Genomic DNA, 19015 nt, shown 5'->3' on the forward strand with positions numbered 1-19015 from the left:
CCTTCGCGTCTCGACCATGTGAGGAGTCGCTAGGAACGACACAGAAGATGTGAAATTTTCCGTGATTTTATCGGCAAAAATTCAGGTTAAAGTTAGTTGGTTGCTTGGAAACTACCGCACTGTAGTTGTCCATCGATGAACAAGCGTTGCGAATTTCGCGTTACTGGGAAGCACTCCGTCTTCAGGCCACAAGTGGCCCATCGGGACCATCCGACCGCCGTGTCATCCTCAGTTGAGGATGCAGATAGGAGGGGCGTGTGGTCAGCACACCGCTCTCCCAGTCGTTATGATGGTTTTCTCTGACCGGAACCGCTACTATTCGGTCGAGTAGCTCCTCAATTAGCATCACGAGGCTGAGTGCACCCCGAAAAATGGCAACAGCACATGGCGGCCCGGATGGTCACCCATCCAAGTGCCGGCCACGTCCGACTGCGCTTAACTTCGGTGACCTGACGGGAACCGGTGTATCCACTGCGGGTAGGCCGTTGCCGCGTTACTGGGAAGATGGTTAGAAATGAAATAATATCGTCTTTTCGAGAATTAAAGTTATCTTTATTTGGTGTCATTGTTACTTTAGAGAGCGTTCTGTTGTTGTTCTGTTTGTCTATCTGAGACATCCCTTTTGGGTTTCGTGCGGCGATGAGAGTACACCATCTGCGCCTGACGTTGTCATACCAACTAAATTCATGTTATTTGTAATCACATTCATTTTATCAGTTAAATGTTAATTCAGGTCACAGTCTCTGTGTGTCAAGAGATGAATAAACCGTGCGTATGTCTTCTTGCTGGACTACTCCATTAGTGGGGTTGCCAATAAAAGAATAACGAAGGAACATCCGGCGGGATGTTCAAATAACTTACGGGTTTGCTGCCGGGTGACATCGTCGACCACCGCCGATATTTCGACAGGAGCACACCCTGCCATTCTCAAGGCACAAATGCAAGGAAGAAGAAATGTGCAAGGAAATTTAATACCTTGGTTCACAGAGGAGAAACAAGGAAGATACCACACACAGAAAAAGTGTCAACACAAACAAAGATAACGAACATAAGAAATTTCGATAGTTACTATTAATTAACAAGTGAGGTAGCACCAATTCTGTCCCTCTGTCTTTGATAAGAGACAGAGCCGGATTCCAAGCAGCATTTAAACAAAATCCACCATCTCTCTTAATAAGGTTGCTTGATAGTTTGATTTCAACAGCTTCCTTAATAACACTATCCCAATAGCTGGACGTGCAAGCTAGAATCACCGTGTTGTTGTATTCCATAGGATGACCCGTGTCAAGGCAATGTTCTGCAATAGCGGATTTGCTCGGCTGTTGTAAGCGGGTGTGACGCTTATGTTCAATACACCGGTCTTCCACAGTCCTGATTGTCTGATCAATATATGACATGCCACAACTGCAAGGAATACGATAGACCCCAGGCTTACGCAAACCAAGATCATCTTTTACGGACACCAACAGGGCCTTAATCTTAGAAGGTGGTCGAAAAACACATTGCACATCGTATTTCTGTAAAATACGGCCAATCCTGTTGGAAACGCTTCCTGCGTAAGGCAAAAAGGCCGTAGACTTAGGTGCCACTTCGTTGCTATCGTCACTCACCCGTTGCACAGAAGGCTGATAGCGCAGCGCACGTTTGATCTGCCTCTCACTATAACTGTTCTGGCGAAAGGTGACTTCGAGATGTGATAGCTCAGCTGCCAAACTTTCAGGGTCTGAGATAACGTGGGCCCTGTGAACCAAGGTACGAAGTACTCCTTCACGCCGAGCTGGATGGTGACAACTATCAGCTCGCAGATACAACTCAGTGTGAGTAGGCTTCCTGTAAACAGAATTTCCCAGCATACCATCAGACTTCCTTCTGACCAGCACATCAAGGAAGGGAAGGCATCCATTCTTTTCCACCTCCATAGTGAACTGAATATTCGGGTGGATTGAATTCAGGTGTTCCAAAAACCGGTTTAAATTCTCATTACCATGAGGCCAAACAACAAAAGTATCGTCTACATATCTAAAAAAACACGCAGGTTTCAAGGTCGCTGACTCCAATTCACGTTCTTCAAAGTCCTCCATAAACAATTTGGCCAAAATAGGTGACAACGGGCTTCCCATTGCAACTCCATCAGTCTGTGCGTAGTACTGACCATTGAATGAAAAGTAAGTGGAAGTCAGCACATGCCGAAACAAATTTGTTAACTCGACACCAAACTTAACCTCAATTAGCTGCAACGAATCAGAGAGAGAGGAATGCGAGTGAAAAGAGAAACCTCATCAAAACTGACTAAGTCATTCAAACACAATCCCTGCATCGACGTAAGAAATCTGCAGAGTTCTTAATGTGGTGTTCACACCTACCTACTTGTGGGCTCAACAAACTAGCAAGATGTTTAGCTACACGATTTGTCAGAGCAGCATTATTAGAAACAATAGGCCTCAACGGGACAGCCTCTTTATGGACCTTAGGGAGGCCACATAATCTAGGTGGTACAGCACAGTAAGAATTAAGACTCTTGATAGTCTCTTGTGACAAAGAACTTTTCTTGAAGAGGTTATTTGTCTTTCTCTCAATACTGTTAGTAGCGTCAGCACCGATTTTGCGATACGCCGAATCAGAAAGTAGACATTGCATCTTTTGAATGTAATCGTGCTTGTTCAACAAAACGATGGCGTTTCCCTTGTCCACAGGTAAAATAACAATATCAGGATCGATTCTAAGTGAACGTAAAGCAGCCGCCTCAGCTGCTGTAATGTTACATTTGGGAGGACGGGCTCCAGTCAACACACAACAAGCTTCCCTCCTAACCTCTTCCGCAGCCCCGGAAGGTAGTTAAGGTCTCACATCCGGCGGGAGTTTCACGACTTCTGCAAAATACTAAAGTGTTTGGCAGTCGCGGACTCTCGCAACCCGAAGTCAGAATTCCACTTAGAACTCTAGTTCCCCATTCCCCGGTTGGATAACTGGAGCCAGCGACGTGCATTCCAAATAATTGTTTGTACCTGGACACTGAGCCACACTAAGTGTGGTACCTCCTGGGCGTGCGTTATTTTTCGATAGGTGTGACAATTATTCTGTAGTTTGAAGGTGGAGTAGCGAGAAAGGAGTGGAAAAGGGGGGGGGGGGGGGGTGCGGGCGACTGATGATATCAGCTGCATCGGGGCTCTATGCGAAATCAGCAGCAAAGAGTGGAAAATGTGTGCCAGGCCGGGACCCGAACCCGGGATCTCGTGGCTACTAAGCACTGCGCCGCCCGGACAGAGTGTTTATCGCGATTGCGTGGACTACCTCGTCACTCCTCCCGGCCAACCGACATCCCCAACCAGCGTCACCTGTCCGCAGCCCCGTCCGTGTCCTCCATGCTCGCTACCAGGGGCGTTTGAGAAGTCCGTGCAAAGTCCGAGAGATGGCACCACCAGGGCGTATCGAGGTCACGTTTAGTTAGTAGCATCTTTGGAACGAGCGCACACCAAGTTTCAGCCATATTGGTCTATTTCTTTGTGTTTGCCATTCGCGTGAATCAAGGGAGTCGAGTGATTGTCAAAAAATGGACGAAAAAGAATTTCGTGTGGTGATTAAACATTACTTTATGAAGGGCAAAACGCCTCAGGAGACTAAAGAGAAGCTTGATAAACGTTACGGTGACTCTGCACCTTCGATTAGAACAGTTTATAAGTGGTTTCAAAAATTTCGGACTTGCCACGTGGGCACAAGTGATGCTGAACGTTCTGGACGCCCTGTGGAGGTGACGACTTGAGAAGTCATTGAGAAAATCCGTGTTAAGGTCATGGATGACAGAAGAGTTAAGTTGCGTGAGATTGGTTGTGCTGTGGGCATCTCGAATGAATGAGTATATAATATTTTGCATAAACATTCGGAGATGAGAAAGCTATCCGCAAGATGGGTTCCGCGATTGCTCACGTTTGACCAAAAACGGATTCGTGTGAAGTGTTGCAAGGATGGTTTGCAGCCGTTCAGGAACAATCCACAGGACTTATGTATCATTTAATCACTGTGGATGAAACATGAATACAGTACTATACTCCTGAGACCAAACATCAATCTAAACAATGGCTTACCAAGGGTGAATCTGCACAGAAAAAGGCGAAGACCATTCCTTCGGCCGGAAAGGTTATGGCGACTGTCTTTTGGGATTCGCAAGAGATAATCCTCACCGACTATCTGGAAAAGGGTAAAACTATTACAGGTGTATATTATTCATCCTTACTGGACTGTCTGAAAACCGAGCTGCAAGAAAAACGCCGGCGATTGGACCACAAAAAAGTCATTTTCCATCACGGCGATTGGACTACAAAAATGCACCACCACACACCTCAGCAGTTGTGTTGGCAAAATCAATGGAAGTAGGATTACAGCTCATTTCACATCCCCCCTATTCTCCAGACTCGGCTGCCTGGGACTACTATTCGTTCCCCTGAAGAAATGGCTGGAGGGACAAAGATTTTATTCAGACGCGGAGGTGATTGCAGCAACTAATAGCTATTTTGCAGACTTATACAATTGCTATTATTCGGAAGGGATCAACAAAAAAGAACAGCGTTGGATGGAGAGTAAGTCAAAAAGGAGACTATGTCGAAAAATAAAAAAGGTTAACCCCAAACACGTAAGTAGTTTTTATTTTTGCACAGACTTTTTAAACGCCCCTCGTATTTTGAGAGTCCCGCAGGAAGTCGAACGCAATTGTGCATCCGTACTGAAGACTTGCTGATTTTCGCACCAGCGGTGCTGGGGAACAAATTGTGGAACAAATAGTAGTCCGAGGGAGTCAAGTCTGGAGAATAGGCGGGATGTGAAAAGAGTTGGAATCCTATTTCCATTGATTTTGCCACCACAACAGCTGAGGTGTGTGCTGGTGCATTTTTGCGGTCCAATCGCTGGCGTTTTTCTCGCAGCTCGGTTTTCAAACGGTACAGTAACGATGACTGAAGACTTGCTCATGGCGGCGAATTGTTATTCGAATACGTGGTGTCTGGTCTTTCGAACATGTGGAAAATAAACATTTATATTGTAGATGTGTTAACATGTTGCAGCAGAAGGGTGTCTGTCACTCCTGGGAAAGGCTTGCGGAATATAGTCAGCTGACACTCCTGCTAAAAAAGATACCGCACGTTCGCCTTTTTCGTAGACGGGAGTCTCTAATCACGAACATTTACCGAGTGAACAGAGTTCCACGTCCGTGTTGGGTACCAGTGAGGAGTCCATTAGCAGGATGTGTCCAGTTGGCTGAGGCGACTGCTCTGGTGACTGGGCACTGCGCTCACTTGCAGCGAGCGGCAGGCGGGACATCAGACGGAGCTGCAGCGCTGCCCGGCAAGCGGCAAGTGGCAGAGGGGGGGAGGGGGAGCGGAAGGAAGCGGCTACTTCATTGAGGCGGCCCACTCTGCCCGCATCCTGTGTGCGGCGCGCCAGACGCCAGACGTCACCTCACCGCGGCACGGCCAGCCTCTCCGACTGGGCCAAGGCACACGCCTCGCCTTTATGCCGCCGCCAGCACCGCTGCGGCCAAAATCAGCGGAGGACTTGTTGTTTACGTAAAAGAACCGCTATCGACATGTACACCCTCCGGATCACTTGGGTGTTGTGTGGCCGACGGAACCTCTTATCTGTATATACAGGGTGAGGCAGCTAGGTCATAACACCCCTTGTATCTCCCCAACCGTAATAGACACAAAGAAGGCATTTGGACAGTGAATTGCAGGGACAGGGGATACTTGAATACATCACATTTCACGTTGTACTATTTTTTATTACAGAGATATGAGGCCATCTTTGGTATTTTTTTTTTAAATGGAACCCTATGTTAAATTTTAGCGTAACATGATGGGCTTAAGAAGACGGTTTCAAATATGTGCATATCATAATATTTAGGCGAATAGTTTTTGAGACACAGATATGTTCTCGTATCGTGTTCGTCCTTCGCAGCGGCGTTGTCCAGTGCGACCTTTCCCGTTGTGTAGAGTACTTGGTAAACGTCACGAGTCCGTCCTTACACAATAGTAATACATACTGCGATATTTTGCTCAAAAATTAACTGATGATGTCTAGCAAATATTATTCATTTATTTGACAACTGTGATACCAGAATAGTAGACAACATGTTGTTGTTGTTGTGGTCTTCAGTCCTGAGACTGGTTTGATGCAGCTCTCCATGCTACTCTATCCTGTGCAAGCTTCTTCATCTCCCAGTACCTACTGCAACCTACATCCTTCTGAATCTGCTTAGTGTATTTATCTCTTGGCCTCCCTCTACGATTTTTACCCTCCACGCTGCCCTCCAATACTAAATTGGTGATCCCTTGATGCCTCAGAACATGTCCTACCAACCGATCCCTTCTTCTGGTCAAGTTGTGCCACAAACTTCTCTTCTCCCCAATCCTATTCAATACTTCCTCATTAGTTATGTGATCTACCCATCTAATCTTCAGCATTCTTCTGTAGCACCACATTTCGAAAGCTTCTATTCTCTTCTTGTCCAAGCTATTTATCGTCCATGTTTCACTTCCATACATGGCTACACTCCATACAAATACTTTCAGAAAAGACTTCCTGAAACTTAAGTCTATACTCGATGTTAACAAATTTCTCTTCTTCAGAAACGCTATCCTTGCCATTGCCAGTCTACATTTTATATCTTCTCTACTTCGACAATCATCAGTTATTTTGCTCCCCAAATAGCAAAACTCCTTTGCTACTTTAAGTGTCTCGTTTCCTAATCTAATTCCCTCAGCATCACCCGACTTAATTCTACTACATTCCATTATCCTCGTTTTGCTTTTGTTGATGTTCATCTTATATACTCCTCTCAAGACACTGTCCATTCCATTCAACTGCTCTTCCAAGTCCTTTGCTGTCTCTGACAGAATTACAATGTCATCGGCGAACCTCAAAGTTTTTATTTCTTCTCCATGGATTTTAATACCTACTCCGAATTTTTCTTTTGTTTCCTTTACTGCTTGCTCAATATACAGATTGAATAACATCGGGGAGAGGCTACAACCCTGTCTCACTCCCTTCCCAACCACTGCTTCCCTTTCATGCCCCTCGACGCTTATAACTGCTATCTGGTTTCTGTACAAATTGTAAATAGCCTTTCGCTCCCTGTATTTTACCCCTGTCGCCTTTAGAATTTGAAAGAGAGTATTCCAGTCAACATTGTCAAAAGCTTTCTCTAAGTCTACAAATGCTAGAAACGTAGGTTTGCCTTTCCTTAATCTTTCTTCTAAGATAAGTCGTAAGGTCAGTATTGCCTCACGGGTTCCAGTATTTCTACGAAATCCAAACTGATCTTCCCCGAGGTCGGCTTCTACTAGTTTTTCCATTCGTCTGTAAAGAATTCGTGTTAGTGTTTTGCAGCTGTGACTTATTAAACTGATTGTTCGGTAATTTTCACATCTGTCAACACCTGCTTTCTTTGGGATTGGAATTATTACATTATTCTTGAAGTCTGAGGGTATTTCGCCTGTTTCATACATCGTGCTCACCAGATGGTAGAGTTTTGTCAGGACTGGCTCTCCCAAGGCCGTCAGTAGTTCCAATGGAATGTTGTCTACTCCGGGGGCCTTGTTTCGACTCAGGTCTTTCAATGCTCTGTCAAACTCTTCACGCAGTATCGTATCTCCCATTTCATCTTCATCTACATCCTCTTCCATTTCCATAATATTGTCCTCAAGTACATCGCCCTTGCCGACCGAAGTGGCCGTGCGGTTAAAGGCGCTGCAGTCTGGAACCGCAAGACCGCTACGGTCGCAGGTTCGAATCCTGCCTCGGGCATGGATGTTTGTGATGTCCTTAGGTTAGTTAGGTTTAACTAGTTCTAAGTTCTGGGGGACTAATGACCTCAGCAGTTGAGTCCCATAGTGCTAAGAGCCATACATCGCCCTTGTATAGATCCTCTATATACTCCTTCCACCTTTCTGCTTTCCCCTCTTTGCTTAGAACTGGGTTTCCATCTGAGCTCTTGATGTTCATACAAGTGGTTCTCTTGTCTCCAAAGGTCTCTTTCATTTTCCTGTAGGCAGTATCTATGTTACCCCTAGTGAGATAAGCCTCTACATCCTTAGACAACATACAGTATTAAAATACTACAAGATGTTAATACATTTTAAGTAACAGAAATACAAATGTAAATGAGGAGGTCCTTATTGGTCACTAGTATTTCGAATGGTTCAAATGGCTCTGAGCACTATGGGACTTAACTTCTGAGGTCACCAGTCCCCTAGAACTTAGAACTGCTTAAACCTAACTAACCTAAGGACATCACACACATCCAGGATTCGAACCTGCGACCGTAGCGGTCGCGCGGTTCCAGACAGTAGCGCCTAGAAACGCTCGGCCACCCCGGCCGGCTCACTATTATTTCGTACGTATTTGTTTTTTATTTGAAAATATTTGCTATTGATCACTACACGGAGCAAATACACACAAAGATGCAAAATACATACTGTACATGATACAAAACTTTACTGAAGCATCTGCTCAAAATGCTTCCCCTCGCTGCAATGCACATTTGTAGTCGACGTTCCAATGATTTGTTAACGGCTGCGAGGCTATCACATGAGATAAAAGCGCACGCTTCGTCTGGCGTAGTTGGTATTTGAGCATAAACTTTATGTTTGATTGCTCCCCACAGAAAAAAAAATCAAGAGGGGTCATATCAGGAGACCGGGCTGGCCACTTCACTTCAGCACGTCGTCCTATCCAACAGTCCGGGGACTTTTCATTAACAACTCTGTGCCGGCCGGTGTGGCCGTGCTGTTCTAGGCGCTTCAGTCTGGAACCACGTGACCACTACGGTCGCAGGTTCGAATGCTGCCTCGGGCATGGGCGTGTGTGATGTCCTTAAGTTGGTTAGGTTTAAGCAGTTCTAAGTTCTAGGGGACTGATGACCACAGATGTTAAGTCCCATAGTGCTCAGAGCCACGCGGGAAGAGTGAGCAGGACAGCCGTCAAGCTGGAACCACATGCACTGACGCATAGTTAGTAGTACCTCTTCCAGCAAAATAGGCAGAATGTTTCGCAGCAACTGTGCGTGGTAATTGCCATTTAGTATACCTGGAATGACGTACCGCCCCATAATGACATTTCGAACGATGCCGCACCACACGTTAACACTCCACGGTTGCTGATGCTGTACCTGTCTAAGCCAATGAGAGCTCTCTATTGACCAGTAACGCATATTATGAAAATTCACATCACTGTGGTTGGTGAAAGTCGCTTCATCAGTAAAAAGCACCCGTTGAAAAAACGTTGGTTCATCTCGTAGGCGCTGCAGAGCAAATCGGCAAAATTCTTGGCGCCTTTCGAAACCCAGCTTGATGTACTGAGAGGTGAAACGGGTGAAACGTACCCCGGTGCAATATGCGTAGAACACTTCTCTGACTTACATCACATTCCGAGGCGATACGTCGCGACGAAACAGTAGGGTCGTTATGCGCCAACGATAGAATGCCCTCTTCATGTACCTCGCCAGTTTTAGTTTTCTGCCTTGTCCTCTGTATGGCGTTCCATGATCCCGATTCAAGTAGTTTCTTGCAAATACGTGCAAGAAGCTGGCGCGTAGGTCGCTCATGATCAGGATACAGCTCTCCATATTGCTTTATTGCTCTAACAGCATTTCGTCTGCTTTCACCATACACTAGAAGCCTATACAACTTTTCTTCGTTGGTGTACATGTCTACTCCAAGAAACTGTGACGAAAATGCGATGTTTCATCAGCCCAGCAGCACATTTATACCCTTCTCTCCAGCTTCCTCATGCGTCACCTTGCGCCGTTATCGAGAAGCCGGAAAACAACGCCTTCCCTGTTAAGTTCCTCAGTGGTCAACAGGAAAGGTCGCATTGCACAATGCCGCTTCGAAGGACGAACAAGATATGAGAACATACCTGTGTCTCAAAAACTATTCGCCTAATATTATGATAAACACATATTTCAAACCGTTTTCTTAAGCCCATCATGTTACGCTAAAATTTAACAGAGGGTTCCATTTAAAAAATACCGAAGATGGCCTCGTATCTCTGTAATAAAAAAACAGCACAAACATGAAATCTGATGCATTCAAGTAGCCCCTGTCTCTGCAAAGCACTGTCCAAACGGCATCTTTGTATCTATTACGGTTGGGGAGATACAAGGGGTGTTGTGACCTAGCTGCTTCACGCTGTATAAAAGACAATGTCCTCACTGACTGACCGATTTATCGTCGCCCAGCTCAAACCGCTAAGGATGGAAACATGAAGCTTGGAGAAGGTGTGGCGCCGTTTAAGAAGGAACTTCATGGAATTCCAAAACTAAGGGGTGAAATAGGGGTGGAGGTCTTTTTTTTTTTTTTAATGTTGCTATTAAGGCTGTTTTGAAACTAGGCCTACGAGAATTGGTATTTGGTTTCTCGGACACAAATGATGAAATATGTGTTTCACAATTTTGGAAATTTAACCCTATGGGGTTGAAATAGTGCGTGAAACCTAATCATTATTAAAGAACTACTAAAGTATTTTTATAGCTACGGCTATAAACATTGTTGTTTGACTTCTATGTTACAAACAAAGTGTTTCAGTATTTTTGAAAATTGAACTTAAAAGGGAGTGAAATAGGGATGGGATTTTTTATGAAAATGTTTTATTGTGAAAGCATTTTTAAAGCTAAATCTATTAGGACTTAAATTTGGTTTCTCAGTTATAAAAAAATACGTGTTTCACTATTTTTGGAAATTCAAACCCTATGGAGGTGAAAGGGAAGATAAAACTTTTTATGGAAATATTTCAGTGTGCAAAGATTTTTGTAGCTAAATCTATGAAAATTTGTATTTGGCTTCTCTGATAGAAATAAAACATATCTATGCCACTGTTTTTTAAAATCCAACCACTAAGGCGTTGAAATAGTGGGTCAAACGTTTTATGAAATTATTTCATTGCGAAAGCATTTATAAACCCATATCACTGAATGCTGGTGTTTGGCTTTTCGCTTAGAGACGAAAAAGATACGTGTTTCACGGTTTTTGGAAATTCAACCCCTGAGGGGGTGAAATAAGGTCAGACTGATTCACTGACTCGTCATCGCCCAGCCCAAACCGTTAAGGATTCAAACTTGAACTTTTCCTTCTCTGATAGAAATAAAACATATGCATGTCACTGTTTTTGATAATCCAAACCCTATGCTGTAGGCATCGTTCAAGAGGGGATTCTCAGAAATTCCACTCTTGAAGGGGTGAAACAGAGGATGAAAGGCTTTTTGAAGGTATATCGCTATTAAGAGAATTTTGAAGCTACAACTGCGAAAACTGGTATTTGGTTTCTCAGACAGAAAATAAAAAAATACGTGTACCAGCGTTTTTGGAAATTCAACCACTAAAGCGGGTAAAATAGTAGGTGAAATGTTTTTTCAAAATAAATTCTTACTAAAGAACTACTAAAGGATATTTGAGGCTACGTATAAGAAAATAAGTATTTCACTTCTCGATCAGAAATTTTAAAAAAATAGTTGTCTGAGTGTTTCTGAAAATTCAGTCACTAAGGGAGTACAACAGGGGATGAAAATTTTTTAAAAAATATATCGTTACATTAAAAAAATGTAAAGCTAAATTTACGAAAACTAGTATATCTTTTCCGGTTAAATATAAATAAATATTTGTTAGGGGTTGAAAGTTACTATGGAAATATCTCCATAAGAACCCTTAAGGCATGATTAACAAAAACTTTGGACTCCAGCCGCCACAGTCGCTTTTTGGTCATAAGTTAATTTGGAAAAGACTATGCTGGTCTTAATTAGCATGAAAAGCTTAGAAGGTGTTGCAGTTAGTGAACAACACAAAAATTCGATTAAATAAAAACAAAAAAATCTCCGCTGGCCTTACAATCTACGCGAGCTGTTCCCTATTCCATTTTCGCATTGAGAAAGCGAAAAATAACTGTCTACACTATCTGAAAAAAGGTTTCCAGGCGCTCCTAGGTAATGCGGAATTCGCCACCAGATGTCAGAAGTGGCAGACTCGCCATATAAAGGAGCTGGAACAATTGCGTTGTCAGTAGAGAAGCAAGAACAGCAGAATGGATCACACAAGAGAGGTCAGTGTCTTCGGGCGTGGACTGGTTACTGGATGACACCTGAGTTGCAAATCCATCAGGCACATTTTAACCCTTCTAAAGCTGCCCAACTCCACTGCTGGCGATGTGATTGTGAAGTGGGAACGCGAGGAAACAACCACAGCTGAAGCAATAGCAGGCGTAAGTCATCTACTCACGCGCATTGTGGAATGTACGAGGGTCACTCCAAAAGAAATCCACCCTATTTTTGTAACAATACAGTTTTCATTCTGCATGAGTGAAAGTTTTACAGTGTCTAGATACATCCTCCCCGATTGTTTTCAAACTTAGTTCAACCTGTTCCCGTGAGTGGCGCCGTCACAGCATGTCTTCAAGATGGCTGCTGCACTTGACGTTCGTCAGAAGCAACGTTGCTGTCATAGAATTCCTGTGCTGTGCAAACGAGACGATGGGAAACATCCACAAGAGGTTGAAAAAGGTGTATGAAGATGCTGCTGTCGATCGCAGTACAGTCAGTCGGTGGGCAAGCAGGTTACGTGATGTAAGTGGGCACGGCGATATTGAGGTTTGTCCTCGCAGCGGCAGGCCTCGTACTGCACACACTCAAGACAATGTGCAGAGAGTTAACGAATTGGTGACTGCTGACAGACGCATCACAGTGAACGAATTGTCAAGCTACGTTGGGATAGGGGAAGGAAGTGTTTGCAGAATACTGAAAGTGTTGGCGTTAAAAAAGGTTTGTTCCAGGTGGGTTCCCAGGATTTTGACAGGGGATGACAAAGAAACAAGAAAAACGGTATGCAGCGAGATTTTGGAACAGTACGAGAATGGTGGAGATGAATTTCTTGAAAGAATTGTGACAGTTGATGAAACATGGCTCCATTATTTTTCACCACAGACGAAGAGGCAATCAGTAGAGTGGCATCATGCAAATACACCCAAGAAAAAAATTTTCAAAACCACCCCTTCTGCTGGAAAAGTTATGGCTACGGTGTTTCTCGATTCTGAAGGACTCTTGCTTGTGGACATCATGCCAAGTGGAACCACCATAAATTCTGATGCATATGTGATGACACTGAAGAAACTTCAAGCTCGACTGAGTCGTGTTCGACCACATTGGCAAAAGCAGGATGTTTTGCTGTTGCACGACAATGCACGGCCAAATGTCAGTCAAAAAACCATGGAAGCGATCACAAAACTCGACTTGGATAGACAACACTGAAACACCCGCCTTACAGTCCTAACCTGGCTCCATGTGACCATCATCTCTATGGAAACCTGGAAGACTCTCTTCGTGGAACAAGGTTTGAAGATGATGACTCCCTTGTGCACGCTGCCAAACAGTGGCTCCAACAGGTTGGTCAAGAATTTTACCGTGCGGGTATACAGGCACTGGTTCCAAGATGGCGTAAGGCAGTTGAGAGGGATGGAAATTATGTGGAGAAATGAAAGTATTGTTCCTAAAGGATGTATCTACACGCTGTAAAACTTTCAAACATATGGAATAAAAGATGGATTAAAACAAAAAATAGTGTGCACTTCTTTTGGGGCGCCCCTCGTAGTTGTAAAAACCGAATGAAATCATCAGGAGGAATCACTCGGCTGTTCCAAAATGCTACCAGTAGTCCAGGTAGCACAGTGACTGTGCGTGGGGAGTTGAAAAGAATAGATTACAGTGGTCGACCAGTCCCTCACAAGCCTCACATTAGCGTGGTCGGAGCTAAGCGACATTTGAGGTGGGGCTAGGGACCGACGACAGTGAATAGTGGATGACTGAAAACGAGTAACTTGGAGTGATGAATCACGCTACATCTTATGGCAATCAGTCGGAAGTTTTTGGATGTCGCGGATGCCTGGAGAGCGTTACCTTCCATCGTGTGTAGTGCCAACAGTGAAGTACAGAGGAGGTATGGGGTACTTTCGTGGTTAGGGCGTCGTCCCCTTATTACGCTTAAGAAAATGCCAAACACGGAAGGATGTGAACATATTTTACATCACTGCGTATTGCGTACAGAGGAGGAAAAGTTGGGAGAGGATGATTGTTTGTAACAAGATGACAATGCACCTTACCTTCTCTGGTTTCGGCTCTTCAGGAAGAATGGGCTGCTGTTCCTTCACAGACGTTCAAGACACCTCACTGAAAGTGTCTGTAGCAGAGTTCAAGCCGTCATAAAGACGAAGGGTGAACACAGCCCCATGTTTATAGATTTCCGGGTACTTTTGTTCATGTAGTCTATAACACACTGAGCAGTTACCTGTTGAAGACAGCTCAGAAGACGTTGAAACGTCCATTGTTACCGAGATTGTGCAGTGGACAGCATATTGAACATGCGTTAGGGTGGACAATGTTGTCAATCCCTGAACAGCCATCCAGATTTAGGTTTTGCGTGATTCCTTAAATCACTCCAGGGAAATGCCAGAATGTTTTGAAAAGGGCATCGCCTATTTCCTTTCCCATCCTTTGGTAATCGGAACTTGCGCTCCGTCCTTAATGACTTCGCTGTCCACAGGACGAACCTCCCTTTCCTGCTTCCTTCTTTGTCTCGTAAGCAAAATACATGCAGACGGAATACTGGGGAACATATGCAACTGGATTCAAAACTTCAGGTCAGTGCGGCGTTCTAGCTGGGGGGGGGGGGGGGTTCGGACATAAGGATAGCATCCATCGTTCCTCAGGGCTCTGTTGTAGGGCCGCTAAGCTAATGTTCGTGACGTATGTGAATGGCCTGGCAGATAACGTCTGTAGCCCTATTAGGCTGCCGGACGCGGTGGCCGAGCGGTTCTAGGCGCTTCAATGCGGAACCGCGCGTCTGCTACGGCCGCAGGTTCGAATCCTGCCTCGGGCATGAATGTGTGTGATGTGCTTAGGTTAGTTAGGTTTAAGTAGTTCTTAAGTTCTAGGGGACTGATGACCTCAGATGTTAAGTCCCATAGTGCTCAGAGCCATTTGAACCTATTAGGCTATTCGCAGATGACGCAGCGATATGTAGGGAAGTGGAATCGTTAGAAATACGTCGCCAAATACAAAGGCGCTAAACGTAGATAACTGTAATGCAATGAATTTAAATATACGAAAAAATCTGATATCATTAGGCCGCGTGATCCGCGATTAGTCGCTGAAATCAATCACACACCCCCTAAGTCAATTATTTGTTGGATACATTCCAATCTCGATCGTTCACTACAGTATTTACCCTCCATACCTCTCTCTAATACTAAGGGTGCTATTTCCTGATGTCTTACCACATGTGCTACCATTCTGCCCCTTCTTCTTATCAGTGATTTCCAAATGTTCCTTTCTTTGTGCAGTTCTGCAGAGACCGTCCTCATTCCTTAACTGATCACTATATCTTACTTTCAACATCTTTCTATAGCACCACATCTCAAATCCTTAGTTTCTCTTCTTTTGCAATTTTACCACAATTCATTATTAGCCACCTTACAATATTATGCTCCGATGTGCATTCTCAGAAATTTCTTCCTCAATTTAAGGTCTTTGTTTCATACTAATAGACTTCTTTTGTCTATGATTGCCCTCTTTATCTATACCAGTCTGTTTTTTACGGCCCCCTTACTTTGTACATCACATGTTATTTTGCATCAAAGCCAGCAGAATTCATTCAGTTCCTCTACTTCATGGCTTCCAATTTTGAGGTTAAGTTTATCGCTACCTTGTTTCTGCTTCTCCTCGCTACTATCGTCATTATTCGGTTTGCTCTCAGCCCACAGCGTGTGCTCATTGGGCTGTTCATTCCATCCAACAAGCTTTGCAATTCTTCCTCACCTTCACTGAGGGTTATAATCTCGTCAGCCAATGTTACCTTTGATATCCTTTCAGTCTGAATTTTAATTCCAAGCTTGAACTTTTATTTCTGTCTTTGATTATTCTACTGAAAAGTAGGGGCGAAAGATTGCAACCCTATCTTACGCCGTTTTTAATCCGAGCACTTCGTTCTTAGAGGTTACTGGTGTAACACTACCGCGATCCGTTCTTGTGTACTGTTCCAGTGTTTGGGACAGGAAGACATAGAAGAAACTCAGAGGCGTGCCGCTACATTTGTCACCGATAGATTTGGTCAACACTCGAGTATCACAGAGATGTTTCTTGATCTCAAATGAGAATTCCTGCAGGGAAGCCGACGATCTTTTCTTGAAACACAAATAAGAAAATTTAGAGGGCCGGCATTCAGCGTGGCAGCAGAACGATTCTACTGCCGCCAGAAGTACATTTCGCGTAAAGACGGCGAGGACAAGAGAGAAATCACGGCTCGTACGAAGACATACGAGTATAAACAGTCGTTTTGCTTTCGCTCCATTTCCGTATGTAACAGGAAGTACCCTCCATTACGCACTGTATTGTGCCTTACATAGAATGTATGTAGATGTAGATGTAGATGTAGACTGCGTGCATGTGTCGTCACTGAATCGATCGGCAGCTTCATTTCATTTCATTATAGCTTGTTAGTAATTCTCCGGCTTTGTTGAGATGTGTTTTCCTTCCTTATGACTACGCAAGTATTAATATCGCAAATATTCTGACAATAGAGATGTAAAATTAATATTGTATTTTTCATCATATTGTTAGCATACTTTATTTAATTTTTCAAGTATGATTAAACTTCATTTTTACATGTTCTTGTTTAATATACATTTAGGATGCATAAATTCATTCTTTTAATGTAAGCAAGAACGAACAACACATGTGCTTCTATGAAAAACCCAACAATATTGCTCGAGAATGTGCTCGTTCACGCTAAAAAATAAAGTGATGGTTCATTTGCTTATTATCGCTGTCCTGTCTTACTATTTCTAACTTGCACCAGGCATGGGTACTGAAACAAATATTACGTTATTTACTGTCGATATTGTACCGAACGAAATCTCACTATGTGAAATATCGATAATCGTGTGTAGAATTTTGAGATTCGTTTTTGAAACTTGAAAATATCAAAGCGCCCGCAGCAGTTGTTTCAGCACATGTTGAACGATTCTTTACCGTTAGCCACGTCTGTGAATAGACGTCCGCACACTTTCGAGAACCTCTGCATGCTGACTGTCATACTCTACAACAGCTCTGAGATGATTTTACAATTTTCGTAGATCTCCAGTGAATGAGATTTCTTGAACAAAAATGTGGCATCTTAGGCTTTTTGTAACTTCAGTTCCAAGCTCCTGTTACGTTTTTCATTGCTCTAGTTACTTTTATAACTCACTTTGGACATGTTTTATATCGTTTTTACGTAATTTTGTCGATATTTTCATGCCATTGTAGTGGTTTTTTGCAAGGTGTTTTAGGTCCTAAAAATCCAGGCCCTGTGCAGTTACAGGTCATTATTCATGTTCGTAAAGTAAATGAATTGTCACTGGGGGCAATAGAGCTTTCACCCCCCTCTCCTGCTACTTGCAGTTGTCCCTAACTAGAGCACGCTAATCGTAAGGAGGTTGGTCTGTCGTGGCCAGCCTACCACAGTGACTGTGGAGACTTGTGTAACAGAATAATGAAACAACGCATGAACACCAGGTTTTCCTAGAAGTTGCAAACATGGTAATGAAGACACATGCGTTGTTGGTACAAAAATGTACGCAAAAGGAGCTTGAGCTCAAAATATATTTCCGACACAGGAAGGTCAATGATGATATGTCGCGTTCGGGGGAAGGAGCATAAGGACTAACGATATAAGCTGGCACCAAATTCGGGACGTAATCGGAGATTGACACCGGAAGAGCTGGATACTGTGAACAGTAGTAACACCATCGTTAAAAAAGCAATACGTAAGCGGAAGGTCTGTTTCCGATTCATACGACGCTAATTTATTGACGTGTCGAAGGCAACACTACGGGACTTAACATCTGAGGTCATCAGACCCCTAGATTTAGAAGTACTTAAACCCAACCCCCCCCATGAACCATGGACCTTGCCGTTGGTGGGGAGGCTTGCGTGCCTCAGCGATACAGATAGCCGTACCGTAGGTGCAACCACAACGGAGGGGTATCTGTTGAGAGGCCAGACAAACGTGTGGTTCCTGAAGAGGGGCAGCAGCCTTTTCAGTAGTTGCAAGGGCAACAGTCTGGATGATTGACTGATCTGGCCTTGTAACAATAACCAAAACGGCCTTGCTGTGCTGGTACTGCGAACGGCTGAAAGCAAGGGGAAACTACAGCCGTAATTTTTCCCGAGGGCATGCAGCTTTACTGTATGATTACATGATGATGGCGTCCTCTTGGGTAAAATATTCCGGAGGTAAAATAGTCCCCCATTCGGATCTCCGGGCGGGGACTACTCAAGAGGATGTCGTTATCAGGAGAAAGAAAACTGGCGTTCTACGGATCGGAGCGTGGAATGTCAGATCCCTTAATCGGGCAGGTAGGTTAGAAAATTTAGAAAGGGAAATGGATAGGTTGAAGTTAGATATAGTGGGAATTAGTGAAGTTCGGTGGCAGGAGGAACAAGACTTCTGGTCAGGTGACTACAGGGTTATAAACACAAAATCAAATAGGGGTAATGCAGGAGTAGGTTTAATAATGAATAGGAAAATAGGAATGCGGGTAAGCTACTACAAACAGCATAGTGAACGCATTATTGTGGCCAAGATAGATACGAAGCCCACGCCTACTACAGTAGTACAAGTTTATATGCCAACTAGCTCTGCAGATGACGAAGCAATTGAAGAAATGTATGATGAAATAAAAGAAATTATTCAGATTGTGAAGGGAGACGAAAATTTAATAGTCATGGGTGACTGGAATTCGAGTGTAGGAAAAGGGAGAGAAGGAAACATAGTAGGTGAATATGGATTGGGGGACAGAAATGAAAGAGGAAGCCGGCTGGTAGAATTTTGCACAGAGCACAACATAATCATAACTAACACTTGGTTTAAGAATCATGAAAGAAGGTTGTATACATGGAAGAACCCTGGAGATACTAAAAGGTATCAGATAGATTATATAATGGTAA

General features: G+C 43.8%; 1 pseudogene; it reads right to left on the reverse strand.

The window, feature by feature from the left end:
• Positions 1-372: 372 nt before the first annotated feature.
• Positions 373-490, reverse strand: LOC124790213 (annotated as a pseudogene).
• Positions 491-19015: the final 18525 nt, after the last annotated feature.

The sequence above is a fragment of the Schistocerca piceifrons genome, chromosome 3, assembly GCF_021461385.2.
Source record: "Schistocerca piceifrons isolate TAMUIC-IGC-003096 chromosome 3, iqSchPice1.1, whole genome shotgun sequence".
NCBI classification, from domain to species: Eukaryota; Metazoa; Arthropoda; class Insecta; order Orthoptera; family Acrididae; genus Schistocerca; species Schistocerca piceifrons.